Consider the following 17007-nt stretch of genomic DNA (forward strand, 5'->3'; position numbering starts at 1 on the left):
CTTGCTACGTAGCATGTCCGCGAACAGGTCTCCAGATGATTCACTTAGGCCGTCCCTGTATGTATCCAAATGCGTCACAGGACAGGATTTTCGGCCGTTGGTTGTATATCCAGCAATGTTGACGAAGACAGGAAAATGGTCACTACCCATTCTATCGTTACTCGTCGTTGACGATGCGAGGATGTCTGCTGAGTATAATGTCAAGTCAACTGTAAGAGGCCGGTGGTCGAAAAAACGTTGGTTGTTTGTCATTCGCCACGCAGAGTCCCTCAGTGTCTAAGGCACTCACAATTTGCTTCCCACGTGCATCAGTCACCTTGTCGCCCCAAAGAGTATGGTGTGCGTTAAAGTCCCCACATATAATCCTCGGAGCCGGGCAGCGGCTGCAGAGGTCTCTTATGATCTCTCCCATCGAGACCTTCTGGCGAGAGCTCACATACACGGATGCCACGCTGAGGCTTCGGTTTCCCAGCCGCACTTGTACAGCAGTGACCTCCAGAGCACTGCTGCAAAGGTCTTGAACTGGGATAACGTAATGCGGTATTTCCCGTCGCACATATAGCGTGGCGCTTCCATTCGGAAATGTCGGAATACTTTGGTTTCCATGTGCGACGTAACCAGCAATTGATCTGGAACTTGGAAGACCAGCCTCGGACAGTGCCAATATTGGCACAGGCATGTTGCGTAAGAAAAGCGACAGTTCAGGTAAATGGCACGCAAGACCCGCACAGTTCCATTGCATAATAAGTGGCACCTTTGGGCGAGACGGTGAACATTGTGTCCTGACCACATCCATATTGTTTGGTGCTTTAAGAAGAGGCAGAGCTTAGAATCACTGACTCGAGAGCCAGGACTACTTCGAGCATGTCCTTCATCGAGCTCGCTGGCATCTTCTCTATGTGTGATCGCAGGGCCTTGAAGAGAGCACGTAGCACCTGTTGGCAGTCCTCCTGTGGTGTTTTTTCAACGCAACGCGATTGGGGTCGCTGCAGTGCAGACACATAGCTGCGCTGTTCCGGTTGTTCAGCAGTCTTCTCTTCTATGGGGTCTCTGTTCACTGATTTGACTGCTTTAGCCGGTCCGCTGCGCAATGGCACCACTGTGTTCTGGGTTCCTGAAGGAGGCTTCAGGCTTGGGAAATCAGTTTCACTCCATTTGATGTCATCTGACTCTCTGCGACTCTCCGTCTTTTTCTTCGTCTTATTCTTCTCATCCTTTGCTGTTGGCCCCAAGATAAACGTTTTCTTTCGCTTTATTGCCGCTGCCCGCGTAGGACACTTGCTATAACTAGCTGGATGACCACCACTACAGTTTGCACAAAGAACGTTCTCCCTGCACGTGCATGTTTTGAAATCATGCGGTCCTCCACATCTCTTACACCGCTGATCACCACGGCAGTACTTGGCCACATGTCCATAGCGCTGACACTTGAAGCACCGCGGTGGTGTCTCAACGTAGTCAATGGTCTCGTGTCTTGTGAAGCCCAAGTTGATCTTCTCTGGGCGGTCTGTGTTCGGAGCGAACGTTAGAACCACGGTGCTGGTTCGCCTGGACTCCCATTCGGATTCGGAAGTTTGGACGCGTCGCGTGACTCTCCTTGCATGATAAACACCTTGTGGTTTTAGGTAGTTCAACAGTTCCTCGTCAGTGTACCATTTAGGCACTCCTCTAATAATACAAGTGTTTTGTAGGTACGAATTTGGCACTCGTGCTGAGATTGCAGTCCCTGAGATTGACTTGCAACTGAGAAGGGCGTTCACATGTTCTTCTGTCTGTACATCTAGGAGTAGCGCCCCTTGAGCAGTAAATCGGCTCCTAACTGGAGATGCGCCAAGAATTTCTTCAATTTCCGTAGACAGAGCAATGGGATTCACCTTTTTCAGGTCGGCTTCTTCTGTGACAGGTGTAATAATCACTGGGATTCCGACGGTCCTCTCCTTGCGGTGACGCACAAGCCTGAAGCCTTCATCGTCCAGATCTGTGATGTCAGCTATGTCACAGTCATCAATAAGCGTAGACTCGTCGTCTGTTTCTGTAGCTTTATATCTCTTACATTCACGGTTGCTCTCAGGGTCACTTGGTTGCCTCTGTCCCGGTGTCAGGTCAGGCGTAGTCATGGCGGAGCTCCCGTTGCTACCAGATCGGGCTCTTCTGCAGGGTCCTATCGAAGCGGCGGGAGGCGAAGGCGCCCCCGGCCTCCGGTAGGGAAGGTATCTTGGCGACTCGTCCGACGTCTTCGACAATTCTGGTTGACGAAACGTCGAAAAAATCAAAAACACTCGGGAGCGAGACAGCAGTGCAACTGTGTCGAACCAAACTTCTTCTTCTTCCCCTGAAAATCTTTCTCGCTTAACCTTCTAGCATGTTTGTATGTTTAAACGATGACTGCGCAAAGAAGAGCGTAACCGAAAAGACCATAATGAAATAGGTAGTGTTTTTTTTTTCGCAAGGCAATGCAAATGAGGCCAACGACCGGAGCGAATACATGGCAAACAAACGCAGGAGACAGCGGTTTAAGGCGTCCCTTAGAAAATGCTGTTACTTTGCAGCGCAGGGAACCAACTTCTGAGCGCAAACTACACGTGCATAATGAACAAGTAATTACTTCAATTTAACCATCCGGAGTCATCCAATGCCAAATTTGCCTTTCAGGTCATCGAAGTGGGCGATCAATTACAGATAAAAGCCGAGCGCGTAGCTGCGTTTCACGTAGTTAGTCGATGCGACGGCCAAGATAGACCTTCTTATTGCGTAGAAAATATGTGCCTATATTGTAGCCAAAAAGTATTCAATGTTGCCTGACATTATTACGGATACATGAATGCTCTCTCTAAGACGATGTCTTAAAGGCCTTGGGATGCGTGCGTTTTGTGTAGTGTGAAATTCATTTCGTTAGTTGGGCATATTTTTATTTTCTGATTGTGTGAGGTATTCGGGCCCAACGAAACAATAATGAAGGTTTACGCAAAACGCGTCACTTTTGAAATGTATATCATTTATCCTATTTTTCAGCTAGCTCTACTGCGTAAGCGTACGAGAAAAAATACATTGAGTACAAGTGTAAGCATCGCTACGGCAACGTTCAATAAAAGAAGTGAGAAAAATTCGCAGGGAGGGAGGAACGAAATTGCTCGGTAATGTCGTCAAGGCGCTCAAAAATGTCATGAAAACAATTTGGCACCTTCAAGCTTTATTACAAAGCTGAAAGCCGGACGCGGAATTCATCCGAGGCAAGTAGAGAAAACATAAGCCTCTCGGCTCGTCCAGCTTACTTCTCAGTGGCTCCTTTCTATTTTCGTCGAGAATGGCAGTTGCCAAAGTGCGCAACAAAATGTTCCCGCGAGAGCGTAAGCTTACAGTATATCCATCTTGCGAGTCAGTAAAAGCGTTTGTCGTCCGTGAAATGGTATTTCCAGCTAGTGGCAGGCATCAAAGGAAAGGACGAGAAGTAGCGTTAGGCAGGGAAAATAAAGGAAACGAGGCAAGTGAACTGGAAGTGAAGTACAACACACAACACAACCTGGCAAATCACGGGAGCGCTCAAATGGAGCGTCTCTCTGCTGCGGCAACATCGACGCCAGCCTCTTTCAGCACTGCTGTTACAACGCTGTTTCCGGGAACGTTTCAAGCGAACGCCTCTGCCGAGCCCAGAGAACACGGCTTGGTCGCTATTGTTTACAGACCTCTCAAGAACAGAGAGTCCCGCTTCGTTGAAGTGCTTGCTAGGAAGGAAAAAAAAAGTGGTAAGGAACGCGCCGAGCGATAAAGGCGGTGCCGAGTGTTGTGGGCTCTCCGGTAAAAGCGACGAAAGATGAGCCCCGCCGGCAGTCTCACCGTGTCCGAAACATGAAACAAAGAAGCGAAGGCTTCACCCCGGAATGACGTCCATAAAGCATCTTCTCACTGCATTCGCTACAGCGAATTGCTTCATACTTGTCTGAGTTCCTCTCTCCTTCGCTCCTCCACTGTCCACCTGCTGCAGCATTCCGCGTACCAAACCCTACAATGTACGAGCGGCCCCAGCGCGAAACTAGTACGGCAAGCTTTCCGGTGACATTGGTGCCATTAGCGCCATCTGGATCGCATTTCTAATACAGAACTGTTCACTCTAAGAGCGAGGCACTCGCTAAAATTTTATTTCTTCTTCCTTCCTTCGTTTCTTTTTTTTTATGGTTGGGAGGGAGACCGTGCGGCTACTCTTTCTGTTCTGCCTGTCCTGAACAGTCAAAAGCCTCGTTCTAACATTACTTAGTTGTATCAGTTCCAGACTGGTGCGAATGATATAGAACCCAGGCAAGGGGGAGATAGGTTTTCTCGTAAATTGTGTTATGCAATAATATGCGTAGTGACGCAGTTTCTGCCAAAAATCCCACAATCAAATATACTACACACCAAACCGCACGGACATAATATGAACGAGCACAGAACGGGCTCACACAGAAGAAGTACAAAACAGACACAATATGATCTTACCCCAAGACCACCGTTCGTCAGCCTCACATGCACAATTTCATCGTGATAGAGGTTGTTAGGTCTAATAAACCTGCGAGGCTATGATCTTCAGAAAGCAGTTTTAGCTCCCAAAGCAGAGTTTATACTTTCGAATAGGTTATATTACGGTGCGAATAAGATGACCTGCTAGGCTTAATACCAGGAAAACAGCTTCCCACTCTCAGTCGTATTTTCTTAACCGCTAACAATTTCATGTCTACTGCAGCTTAGAATATCTCCCGGGTCATGGTACTCGTATTCTTTTTAGATTGAATGCGAAGAATATTTTACTTTCCGGGCTTCCCGAAGAAATATCGCTAGAGACGTAACGAAGAAATAATTTTTTACAGTGTATCTCTGTTAAAATGCAATCGTTTCTTGTCTGTTACACATAGTTTGCTGCGCAGAAATTAAGGTAGAGAGCAAGACTACTGCATTTGTCAATGTTGTACAGCAGAAAATGCTATATGAGCTGCCAAATTGTAGCATGCACCGGTAACCAGTTCATTGTGTTTTACACGAACTCAAAAGCTGTGCTGGAAGTTTTAAGACTGTGTAGTTTCATGCCTTGTCAACCATTTTTTAACACGAAAGTGTTTTATGCCGGGGTCCACCAAGACTTCACTGACGTATTTCCGTCACGGAAATACGTCATAGAACATAATACAAAGAAAGAAACCAGAAGAAAAAGTTCCACAAACATGCAAAATTTGGGAATCGAACCCACGACCTTCTCGGTCCGCGACGATAGATCGCCGAGCGTTTAACCCATTGCGCCACAAACGCATTTGCAGAGAGCTACACAGACGCGCCTTATATATCTAACACTCCTCCGTGTACCCGCGCTCTTGCTCGGGGCGGTGCCGCCGCCTACGAGCAGAAAAGAGAAGTACTGCATTATGACACTAACGCGCACCGACAGTGAACGCTTCGGTGGTCTCTGCACTACGACGCCTCGATGCCAGCATTCGAAGGGACGCTGGCATCAAGAAGCACTACCAACGCCACCTAGGTGGTGGCGTTCACCGTACTCAGCACAGCGGAGCGAGGCCTCCGCAATTAGCTCTGAAAATGTTTCTGAAGTTGATCGCGGAGGCTGCAATTACGACGCGCTGTACGCGCTGATTTGACTCGGTGACGATTCAGTTACGTGCTTTGTCTTGCGCGTTGTATTAGTGTGTCAGTTACGTGCTTCGTCTTTCGCGTTGTGCTAGCGTGTGCATCGTAGTGCAGCTTCCATATGCACGACGGTTGCTCATGGTCATCGACGTTGGTAGTCGTGATGGAGGAGACGTGCCACCAGGCGTCAGCGTGGGTGCATCAACGCCTAAGGGCGCTTTAGCCACAAAACACCAATAGACATTATATATCAATGTGCAATAAACATTACACTACTTCTGTCAAGACACGTTTCACTTTCGTGTTCTATACCGATTCCTATATAAGAGGGATCAACCACATTTTTTTCCTTGGTTTAACGTGCTTACGCGTCAGAAGAGCGTGCCGTCACATACACGCATTCATTTTTCGTAAATATCACTACTTGAAGGGGGGGGGGGGGGAAACACAAAGCTCTCTTATAACAATGTAAATCAAGTCGCAATCAGCAATTCTAATTTGGCGCAATCGGGCCGGCCAGTAAGATAATAGAAATGTCTCACTCATACTCAAGCTTCAAAGGTTAAAAGGCACGACAACTCAAGCGAAAGGGTTTCTCTTTATTTAATATTTCTGCCGTAAAGATTATCTTATCATTTACTTTGTGAAACTGCTTCGTTCTTCTTTTTCTTCGCTTCTTGAAGCCTGATCCACCGAATTCAATTCCGTTCCAAACATCTATATAGACTGTGTGCAATATTGCCTTAAACGGACAAATAATATCCTATTGCACACGGTATACAAATGGCGAAAATAGCGACACGGAGTGAGGAAGAAAGTTTGCAAGGAGACAAGGAGACAAGGCTTAGTACTAGAATGGAATCGTTTCAGTCGCGAAAAGGTAGGAACACATACTCTGTATGCTTCGTTGATCAAAAAGGGTGAGGCGAATGCACTCTGTACTGGAAGATGCACGAACTCAATAGCTTGTGCGGATGAGGGCACAGTACACCGACATTCATTATAAGAAACGATTTCTCAGAAGCGATTTCTTTATATTTGCTTTATCTTGCTTCACAATAGGCGACTAATCATAGTGTGCAACGAGTGAGTGAGTGAGTGAGTGAGTGAGTGAGTGAGTGAGTGAGTGAGTGAGTGAGTGAGTGAGTGAGTGAGTGAGTGAGCGAGTGAGTGAGTGAGTGAGTGAGTGAGTGAGTGAGTGAGTGAGTGAGTGAGTGAGTGAGTGAGTGAGTGAGTGAGTGAGTGAGTGAGTGAGTGAGTGAGTGAGTGAGCGAGCGAGCGAGCGAGCGCACAAAAAAAAACATACAAAGTTACGCGCTATCTCGATTCGCATACGTATCTCTATCAGCACAGTTGAAGCTGTGAGCAGAACAATAATATGGCACATATTCCTTATAAAACCAGGACATATTCCACCGGCTTGACTGTCGAGTAGGTGCTTTTAGCACAAACGAACCTTTTTCTGTCACCTATATGACAAGATGTTATCGCAAAACGGTTGTTGCTCTTCAGCAATGCACTTGTGTTTGTTCTTCGGAAGAGATGTCGCTGACAAAACTAATAAATTGTGGCGGTTCAATCTGATACGTTAAGGTACAGCTTTCTGAACTCATCACCTTATATTCGGCAAAGGGACAAGTGCACTTGTTTCTTACGTGAAATCAGTGCTAAAAAGAGCAGGTGAGTTGCAATGTAGCGTACAAAATCATGTCCACTAACAATATCGCAAGGAGAAAGAGAGAAAGAAGAATGAAGGGAAAGACAGGGAGGTTAAAGAGATTTATTTTGTTCTCAATAAGATTTGTCGGTTATAACACCATGGCGTTTTCAGACGGTGACACTCTTTTCAAGTTTGCTACCTTCCGTGCACTTATAAAAGATCCAATTCTGTTGTACAACTTATACAAAGTATGATGCCGCTCTTATATAGAAAATTTGAAGAGAACTACTTAAATTATTTTTAGCCGCGCTTATCAAATGGGCGTGATTGTATTTAAAGTGCTCAATTTATGTAAACCTAAGCCATATTAAAAGTATCAAAGGTTTCAGAAGCGCAGGAAAAACGGGGACGAGGACATCAAAGAAACGATACCGGTGCACTCAGCGCTCGTCTCCGTCGCGCCCTTTTGCAGATCAATGCTTCTAGAAGTTCGGGACTCAGGTTCATATCACGTGTAAAATATTCGACTGCGTAAGAAGCCTAGTTTAATATAATGTCGATATAGAAGAACCTCCATCAAAAATATGAAGTTTGAAATACCAACGGAAGCGTCACGAAAGGCCCCCAAAGAAAGCCTTTTTGTAAACACTGAAACAGAAAAAAAAAAGAGAAGAAAACGCCGCCATGACTACTCGCCCAAAGCGACCCACGACCTATAGCGTGGCCCCTCGAGATTGCAATGCGCTCCGAGATTGAAATGGCGCACCCATGCAAGCTGTGGCATGCTGGTACATACGTCATAGGTACACGCATCATCTGCTTAGCGCTGTTTAAAGGCTGCTAACAAAGAAATTACACCATTGCCATCTTAGCGGCGTTGCCAAGATTGGTTTGTGGTGTACAGTACTCAGTATAACAAATTTCGTCAAAGTGAAATTTCGTTGTACTTAGCCTTTTAACAGCCAATATGTTTCACGCATTCTTCTTTGTTTTCCAATTCTTGCGTAGCACAGCACAAGCTTTCAGGTCTTATGGTAGTATGACGTCAATTATTACTATTCACGAAGTGAATGTAGGCCATAGTCTCAGACTGCACCTAACCTAAACAAGGAGAAACGCCAGCATTTGTGATACTAAGGTTAATCTCCGATATGCTAAAAGTCCTTGCAAATGAGAAGTCGCCTTCACGGCATTTCTGCACTCTGGAATAGGCACGCATGCAGCCACCAAAAGAAAAGAAAAAAAAGATAAACTCACAGGTCAAGTCAGTCATGAAGAGGTCGCGGCAGTCCGGAATGAATGGCATGACGGCACCTGAAAAAGCAAAACAATAATTTTATGAATTTCAGTTTTATGGATCCTCGACCTGTTGATCTGACGCATCATCTTGTTAAAAAAAGAAGTTTGAAGCATGCAAGCAATGAGTTCATCATACATATGTATATACCTTTTTTTTTTAGTCACAACTATTGATATTCTCATGCAGCAAAATCAATATTGCGGTGCAACAGAGGACTGTAGGGAAGGAGTGCATCACTCCATTTGCTCGCAATAAGGTTCAGGCTAAATTGAGAGCAGTAATAGGGGAATACTTAAAGGAAATGAAAGTGAAAGTAAGTTTAGAGAACACGCCACTAAGAAGTCTTGATTTTCTCTGAATAACTAAATCGGAGGATTACGTCGAAATATGAAGGATATACATACATAGAGGATCAACAAAAACTGCGGTAAAAATATCCTAACGGATGCCGCTTGTTAGTGGCTATGGGATGCGAGAGCACCCTTTGGGATAGTGCAACAAAACCACTGAATTGCTTGTGAAGAATACAAATGGAAAGTAAAGTTTTATTTCAGACCAATAAGAAATCAAAGGAATAACAGGAAATTAGTGCTGTTTATATGACTCTTGTAAACAGCCGGTCCAATACCCAACAGTGTCGTTCTTCTCTTCCAAAGACGATTGCCTGTGACCCGTTTTCATAAACATGGTGCAAAAAATGTTTCGTAATTGGAGTCCCTATTGTCAGTAGAGCCACGATCAGAAAGAAATAGAAGTGCATTCACTTTGAGGAGACGCTTCCGCGCTTCGTACTTCGAAGATTTGCACTACCGTCACCACCATCGAAAGCCACGCTTATGAATTATTCAATCAGTTTCATTCTCTCCCCGGTCGCTTTCTGCATTCGGCGGTCTTTTAGATCACGTGGAATATTTTGTTACCGCAAATGCCTCCCGCCACGCAAAGCACCTTCTTCTTTGCTTCATTGGCGGCAAGAAAGGCTTTATTCGCGTTTTGTATCCTCACGTGAAACAAAGCTATAGCAAGCTCTTATACGGAAACCTACGTGTAACGCCAGTGATCTTAATTCTTTTTCCCTTGAGGTGCGTCCGTTCATGCCAATTCCACGTGAAGCCGAAAATAGAATGGAAGTTAAAGTTTTTAAAAGCGTAAGTTGCTAAAGAAGACTGTGACGGCAATTCCGATAACAAATAGACATACACACACACAGAGAAAGAGTGAAAGAGAAAAATACCTAAATGAAGCAACCATGCTATTTACAATGAATCAACTAGCTATTCTTTGAGCCAAAGATGAGCTACACGCATTTATTTAATCATAATAATACGTATGAAAAACCGTGCTGTAAGAACAACGAGTGGGATAGTAAAGATGAGCGATGGCTACAGTTTCAAGCAGGAATATTTTGGGTTTTGTATTACATAAAAAGTAACTAACTGAACTTTTAAAGATACCGGTGTGAAATGTACAGCACTCCTTCAACTAGCGAGCCGTCTTAATGTGAACCTAATGCTCATTGCAGACCAGTGGTACGTCAGCCCAAAGACTCCGATTTCCGGATCTGGCGAAGCCCAAAGGAATGAGCGTTATACGAGCGCGCAATCGATTATTCCCTTCTCCTTCGCATCTCTTTCTTCTCTTATGCTTATCGTAAAAAGCCAAAAATATCATGTGCACGATCATTCGCATACCATCATGACCCGTTTTTGATTACGTCATATGTTTTCTGTTTCTAATTTATAATCACATCAGCGACACACGGAATGCAGTGTGAGCAACAAAAAACCCAATTCACGCGTCTCACACTTCGGGTTCATTCCTGCATGGGGTTTTGAAACTTAGAAGATAAACAAGTTGCACTGGGAGGACAGTGAGTAAGGCATAGCTACTGTATTATGCTTACGTAGGCTGCGCGTATTTCCATGCGGTGTGTGGGCGCCTGCATATACCACGAGACATCATTTCGGAGACTGCATTTAGAAGATTACATCGTAGCTGCTTGGCGACGTTTTCATTTGCTCTCTTTAAACCCTTGCCGTGATCACTTCCAGAAACTGAGTGCCGTGAATTTGCGAGGCGAAGAGTGGGGATCTGAAACGGGGATGGCAGCGAAACAGAAGGAAGTGGGGGGGGGGGGGGGGGGGGGGGGAATAAGCAGGAGCCACAGAAAGTGTTTGAAAGTGTTTGCAAAGGAAAACGAATGGGAGCCGGAAGGCAGATTGGAGTTAGGAGCTGTTGGCGCGTGAAGTGAGCCTACTTATTCAGCACGTACCTGAAAAGAGTTAAAAGATTTGCAAAATAAATGGTCTCCTGGATGCCGAGGGACCGAGTCGGAGTTCCGGCGATGCCATCCGTGCAATACGCCGGGATTGTTTTCTCTAGCCCCTCCCCCTTCGTCTTCACACCACCCGGCTTCCGTCCTCCTAAACTTTCGCATGTATGCGTTAGAGCGCATCTTCGCCACCGACGCCATCTCGCGGCCTCTTTTTCACAACGGAAATAAGATCCATAGCATTCGCAGCTAGGAAACTGCACTGTACGCACCAGTGGCTGGCGCTTTGAATTAAGGCGCTGCTGCGTGCGGAGGATTTTCCACGTTGGGCGAACATTTCCGTCGAGTGAATAGAATAAATGCTCGGCTTTCTCAAAAATAAAAGGGAAAAAGAAGAAGAAGAAAATGGGGCGAGTAGGGATTTTTTCCCGCTGGAGAGAGAGGCGTTCAGTGACAATGGCATGATGATACGGATAAAACTTGGTCGCTAGGGACAATTTTAGACCAGATAGAAGCTTTGCATGCATATCTAGCAGAGCATGATGGAAGATAAGAGAATATCGTAGACTGTGATTCCTTGAAATACATTTGAACTGCAAGTGCCTGCTCCGTAATCTTTATACTACTTGCTGTACAAACTTCGTGTCCTATGACGTATACAATGCGCTTCTGCGAACTTTGTTTGAACTGTGCGTTAGCTCGTTTCTCCTTTTATTTGCATTTTATTTTCGTATTTTTGCTCGTTTGTTTGAGCCGGCCTATCATTGCTATTAACTATTTGCTTAAGAGAGAATGAGTAGCTAGCGGGCATCACTCATGACCCTAACCTCACCTACACACACATTTAACAAAATAAGACAGAGAGTGAGAGACAAAAAAATCTGCTAAAATAATTATTTGCAAACTGGAGATAGAGATAAAGAATGCAAGGCGACGAAAGGCAGTGAGGTCAACCAGAAAAGCGTCCGGTTTGCTACCCTACGCTGGGGGTAAAGGAAAGATGGAATAGAACGAGGAAAAGAGGGCAAGAGTGAGCACTGCACGCACACAGTAGGACGCCCAGCAGGAACCCAATCGGTCACTGAGGCCGGTGTTCTTCAAAAACTGCCGGTGCGCATGAATAGTTTTCTGCGCCACCGTCGGCTGTGGCCTGCTTCAACGAATTTTCGTTTCAAACATTTTCTGCTTTAGTCTCGTTGGGTTAATGCGGTCTGCAAAAGGATACGCTGTACGTCACATTGCACGAGGGCAAGTGCACAACAGGTATTCAATAGTCATTTTTGTTTTTCAGAATGGCGGGTGTCGCATATTGGTGAAAACTGGAGGTACTTCACCAAGTCTGATTAAGGCCTGTTTCCGGCAAGCACATCGCATGTACATTTGTAGCGTGCATGAAAGTGGAATTTGCTGAAAAACAACTTAAGGCTGAACTAACCTATATGTTAATAGGAAAGGCGAGCCAACGTGTTGATGGGAGACATATTTTTATGGAGCGAATTAAGAAGTTCTTTGACAAACGCAAGTCCGCCCGGAGAAAAGCAAGCCCACACTTTCGAGGGACGCGAGCGTAGTTTAACATAAGCTTACAGCCTTAAGCAATGGCTGTTGTCACCAGCCGTGGCGCATGTGAAATAAGAACACTAAATTTTCCAAGAGATACTAATGTCTCCCGACTAGTGTGGGCTCGTAAATGTGTCAGTGGTTTCTGCAAGCCGACGATGAAGTTCTTGCGAAAATGTTATGGCAGTGTGGCTGTTGTGCTCTCTGAGTACGTTGTAGTGCAGAAACTAACCAGGCAAAACTCAAAAACAAAATTAGCCCTCCTAAACAACGATAGTCCCGGCAGTGAACACATAACATTGTGGTACGTTGTATTATGTAGTAATAGAATACGCTGTATTAACCCTCTAGGCCTCCCAAGCAAAAATGGTTCTAGCACTAAGCTTATTACATTGCATTTTTGCTCGCTTAAAATGCAGCCTAGGAAGGATTCTAGCTTTGAACATAAGTACACGATAACAATTGAGAGGGAGAGCATACTCGTAGGGTAACTTCGTTACAGGTTTGGCATGCTACTGCAGGAGGAAGAATGAAAGGGAATGAAAGAAAAAGAAAGCAACAAAAAGCGCGTGCGCACACGCACACACACACACGTACGCATTATTACATACACGCGCGAAATGTACTACCACAAAGGTTATTTGCAGAGTCTCATTGGAGGCGTGTATTCTGCAGAAATGCTATAACCGCTTTAGTGGGGTGCAGTTCAGAGCCAGAACAATGTCATGGTTTGCGTAGGGTACAAGATATGTACGAGAGATTGAAAGAGAAAGAAAGAGAAAGGAGATGGAAACTACGAGGACACAATATATAACTTGATTTGCAAAAGGGGATCGCAGTGACTTATTACGCTTCGTCTCAGGTATAAGCTGAGATAATTAGGTCATTGAGCGCGCTGTTTCGTTCACGGGGTCAATTGTGCAGGTAATGAACCCCTTCGCCATTACAGCAAGATCTACGTGCCGAAACGAGCGATAAGATCTCCTGCAGCCATGTAATATTATAAAATACAAACTATACATTTATATAAATTGTTTTTGTGGGCGTATGCCGGATCCCACACTGGCCGGAAATATGAATGTTAAATGAGATGATTTTTGCAAACGAAAAACTCAGTCAGAGTTGCGAGTTTTTTTACGAGTTACGATTGAAAATATAGCTGAGCCATTAATTTCTCATGGCCCTATTTCAAGCTTGAACCTCTTAATTTCGTTTAGTTCCCGTTCTAAAGCGGTTTTATAGAAAATTTCAGCGATAAAAAATTGATAGTTGATTGCATGCCGGACTGCCATATTTATTGGAGAATTAATGACGGCTTGAACATGCGACTAAAGTATTTTTAGCGATGTGAATGGCCTTGCCGGCCATCGTTAGGTGCATGGGCAGATGGAAAGATGTCCAAAAAACCTCCTTTGAAATAGAGAGATGTTAAAAAGAAGCAATGTAAGCTGTTATGTTGATTCTAATGTGCTTCGTCTACGTAATTAAGTCTAGTGGTTACAATCAACAAAACTTTGAATCCTTTAATATCTGTGAAATGTGCTGAAAGTAGATATAAGCGTGGTTATTTCACAGTTCCTACTCCTAAATTCACCGTCAGGGTTCAATATGTATCTTACTATTCTCTAAAGCACATGTGTTGCCGCTTTTGTGTGTCCTTTATTAACTGAGACATTATGGGAAGTTTGGCTAATCAAGAGCCCGCTATCCCAAATTCGTAGCAACAAAGGAAGTAAACGAGAGAACAATATAAATCAAAAAAGAAAGAAAGATAAGCAGACTCACCACATTAACTCGGACGAGCGAGTGAAATATCTGCTCATGTTGTTGTGTGCCGTTCAACGCAAGACGCATAAATCCTCGTCGTTCTCTCTACTGACAATAACGCCTAACACTTGGGACAGGTTAGCTGGGACTTCCACTTCCTTTGAGCGGATGCCACGATATTCTAACAATACCTGTTCAATTGTACTCTCTTTATGATGTCAAAACGCGACACATGGTTAGGGGAAAACTCGAAATGTGCCATATTTGGGTGCGAGTAGACTATCAAACAGGTCCTTTCCATCTGTTCCTGCTACGATTACCAGCACTGTCTACTCCGCACCACGTTAGATGACCTGAACTCAAGAACATTCTCGGGGACAGTGGTACTTAGACCGACATCCGCGTACGTCTCAAGATCAGAAAGCGACACGTGCATTGCTGCAGTTACTGGAGTTGGCAGATCACAGTTACCGCAGACTTAAATCTGGATGATTACCTCAGGACTCGCACACTCTCAGTGATGCCCCTCTTCTTTCTTTCTTTCTTTCTTTCTTTCTTTCTTTCTTTCTTTCTTTCTTTCTTTCTTTCTTTCTTTCTTTCTTTCTTTCTGTCTTTTCCTGCTTTTGTTTCCACATTTTCATCCCTTAACCACGTCCCCTGGCGTACAGGGCCGCCAGTTGAACGTGACTCTGGCTAACCCTGCTTCCTGTCTTCTTCTCTCACTCTAACACACACACTCGCGCGCGCACATTCACGCGTACACACGCGCACGCACAAAAGCATATGCGTACTCACACACACACCCAAAGCCACGAATCGCAGCATGCTGCAAAGTTTCTCCAGTAAACCCCCGCTGTATGACAGTGTGATCTAACGATGCGGTATCTACCGGCACGCTGCGACTGCCCTCTTACTGCGACTGCCTCCAAGCGAACGCTACACGGCGGGCTTCTAAAGGAATGCGGCAGAGAAGTTTCGCCGCCGGGAAGCGGGTGGCCGCTGAATCTTTTAGCGCGGGTCGTTTTCTCGCGCCGTGTAGCTTACTTACAACACGGGAAGGCGCAATAGATCGCGCGCCATTAGGAAGCGAGGCCGCAGGCGCAGAGCTGGTCGATCGCTCTCGCCTCTTCGCTTCAATTTCGCCTTCTTATCGCCAGATGCAGGAACAAAGCCAAAAGGAAGGAAAGAAGGCGCTCGCAAGAACTTTGCGCTCGGACGTGCGATCATTTTGGGGCGGTTTCTTTGTTTCAGGAGTCGAAGAAGCAATGAAAGTGGTGCTTTCGCCGACGCTTGTCTCTTCGGCAGCGGCTTCGTTCGACAGAAACAACGAAATGCAATAGAGCTTCCCTCGAAGCATGCAGAGAAAAAAGAAATAAAAAAGAAGAGGCTTGTAGCATTTCCGTGTATCAGAACGTTAGCCGATGTTTTTTTTTTTTTTTTTCAACGAAAAATAATACTTTTTGCGTTAGAGGGCGCCCGCAAAAATATTCCAGTATGTTTTTACTTCAGTCTCTCGAAGTCATACTTACGTAACTGTCGGCGCAAGAATCGGGCGGTAACCCGCAGCGTTATTTGAACCGCCCACTGAAACACTCCCCTCATTGTAGGAGGTCATATTTCTTTGCTTCCAAATCAAATAGCATTGCCTACCTTTGACAGGTTCTTCTTATCTAATTCGCTGACAAGAGGCGAAGAACATGCAGAATTGGAGAGGGTTTGGTGATGCCGAGCTAGCGCAATGAAAGTAGATAACCAGATGCTGGGGGTGGTATCAGCGCCTGTGATTGCCCCACTTCCCCTTGGTTAGCTTGCGGTGGCTGGTCGAAAATCGCGGCGGTACGTGTGCAACGGGAGGTTAAAGATGCCGCTAAAACAGACCCCCAGCGAGCAAGAGTTGGGCGAGCGATGTCGTATACCTGCCGAAAGGGCGCGATGACATTATACTGCGACGTAAACATTTTTATTGTACGCAAATAAATCCGTTCTCCTCGGCAGCTTCAAGTAGTCAGTACCTGAGCGATCTGTAGGCAGCCATCGTCTATTCATTTCGGAACGGGGCAGCCTCCGGCTATTCGGGAAAACAAATATCCGTTTTGTTACTCATATTAACGCATCTTAAATGCGTACACGTCACTTTGACGTGAAGAGATTTTGTGGTTTTGTGACGTCGCATGGCAGGCAGACGAAGTGGGCGCAGCCCGAAAACATTTTGACCAATCGCGGAAGGCTAACGTTGAGAAAGGCGTAGAATCTGAAAGAAATATTTTTCTTTTTTACGGTCTAGTCATGCATAATCAGTGTGTACACGTCATATCAGATGGCGAGTTATTGTTTTTTTCGTGACGTCCCATGAAAGACAGGCGAATGGGAGATGGCCCGAAAAAATGCTGGCCAATCATGGTGGGCTGATCGCACAAATAGAATAGGAACAATTTCGAATAGTTTTTCGTTATAGCGCCCCTGGTTTATGCTGTGTCGAACACTGCAGTGAACTTAGGTGCAACAGGAAGTATATCAGGTGCATTCACTAGAGAAACGCTAGACGTCAGTAGTGATAGAAGTTAGTGACACCGGCGATAAAAATACTGCAAAATTCAATTTTCGCTGTACCGTATTTGTCCCCCTTCTAAAATATACCTAAGCCTCGCAGTATTCCGCCATATTTCTGCAACAATAGAAGAACGGGCTTTCGCGGCAATATTAAATTAATAGCAAGAACGCAATTCTTAGCGATCTTTGGAAAAGTGTAGTAATTTTTAAGAATATTCTCATATCTGCTTCCCTCCGTAAGACAGTCAAAAACGTTTTCTTGGGCATTGAATAATTTTTACATATATG

The 17007-nt window shown here is 45.1% G+C and overlaps 1 protein-coding gene across 2 annotated transcripts in view; it reads right to left on the minus strand.

Moving 5' to 3' along the window:
- Nucleotides 1–17007, minus strand: part of LOC119456308 (nephrin-like) — a 311635-nt gene that overhangs the window by 94582 nt on the left and 200046 nt on the right. For both annotated transcript variants that reach the window (XM_037718006.2, XM_049669715.1), the window contains exon 4: nucleotides 8528–8584. The gene's annotated coding sequence lies outside the window, so the exon portion shown is untranslated. The remainder of the gene's footprint in view (nucleotides 1–8527; nucleotides 8585–17007) is intronic.

The sequence above is a fragment of the Dermacentor silvarum genome, chromosome 6 (genome assembly GCF_013339745.2).
Source record: "Dermacentor silvarum isolate Dsil-2018 chromosome 6, BIME_Dsil_1.4, whole genome shotgun sequence".
Lineage (NCBI taxonomy): Eukaryota > Metazoa > Arthropoda > Arachnida > Ixodida > Ixodidae > Dermacentor > Dermacentor silvarum.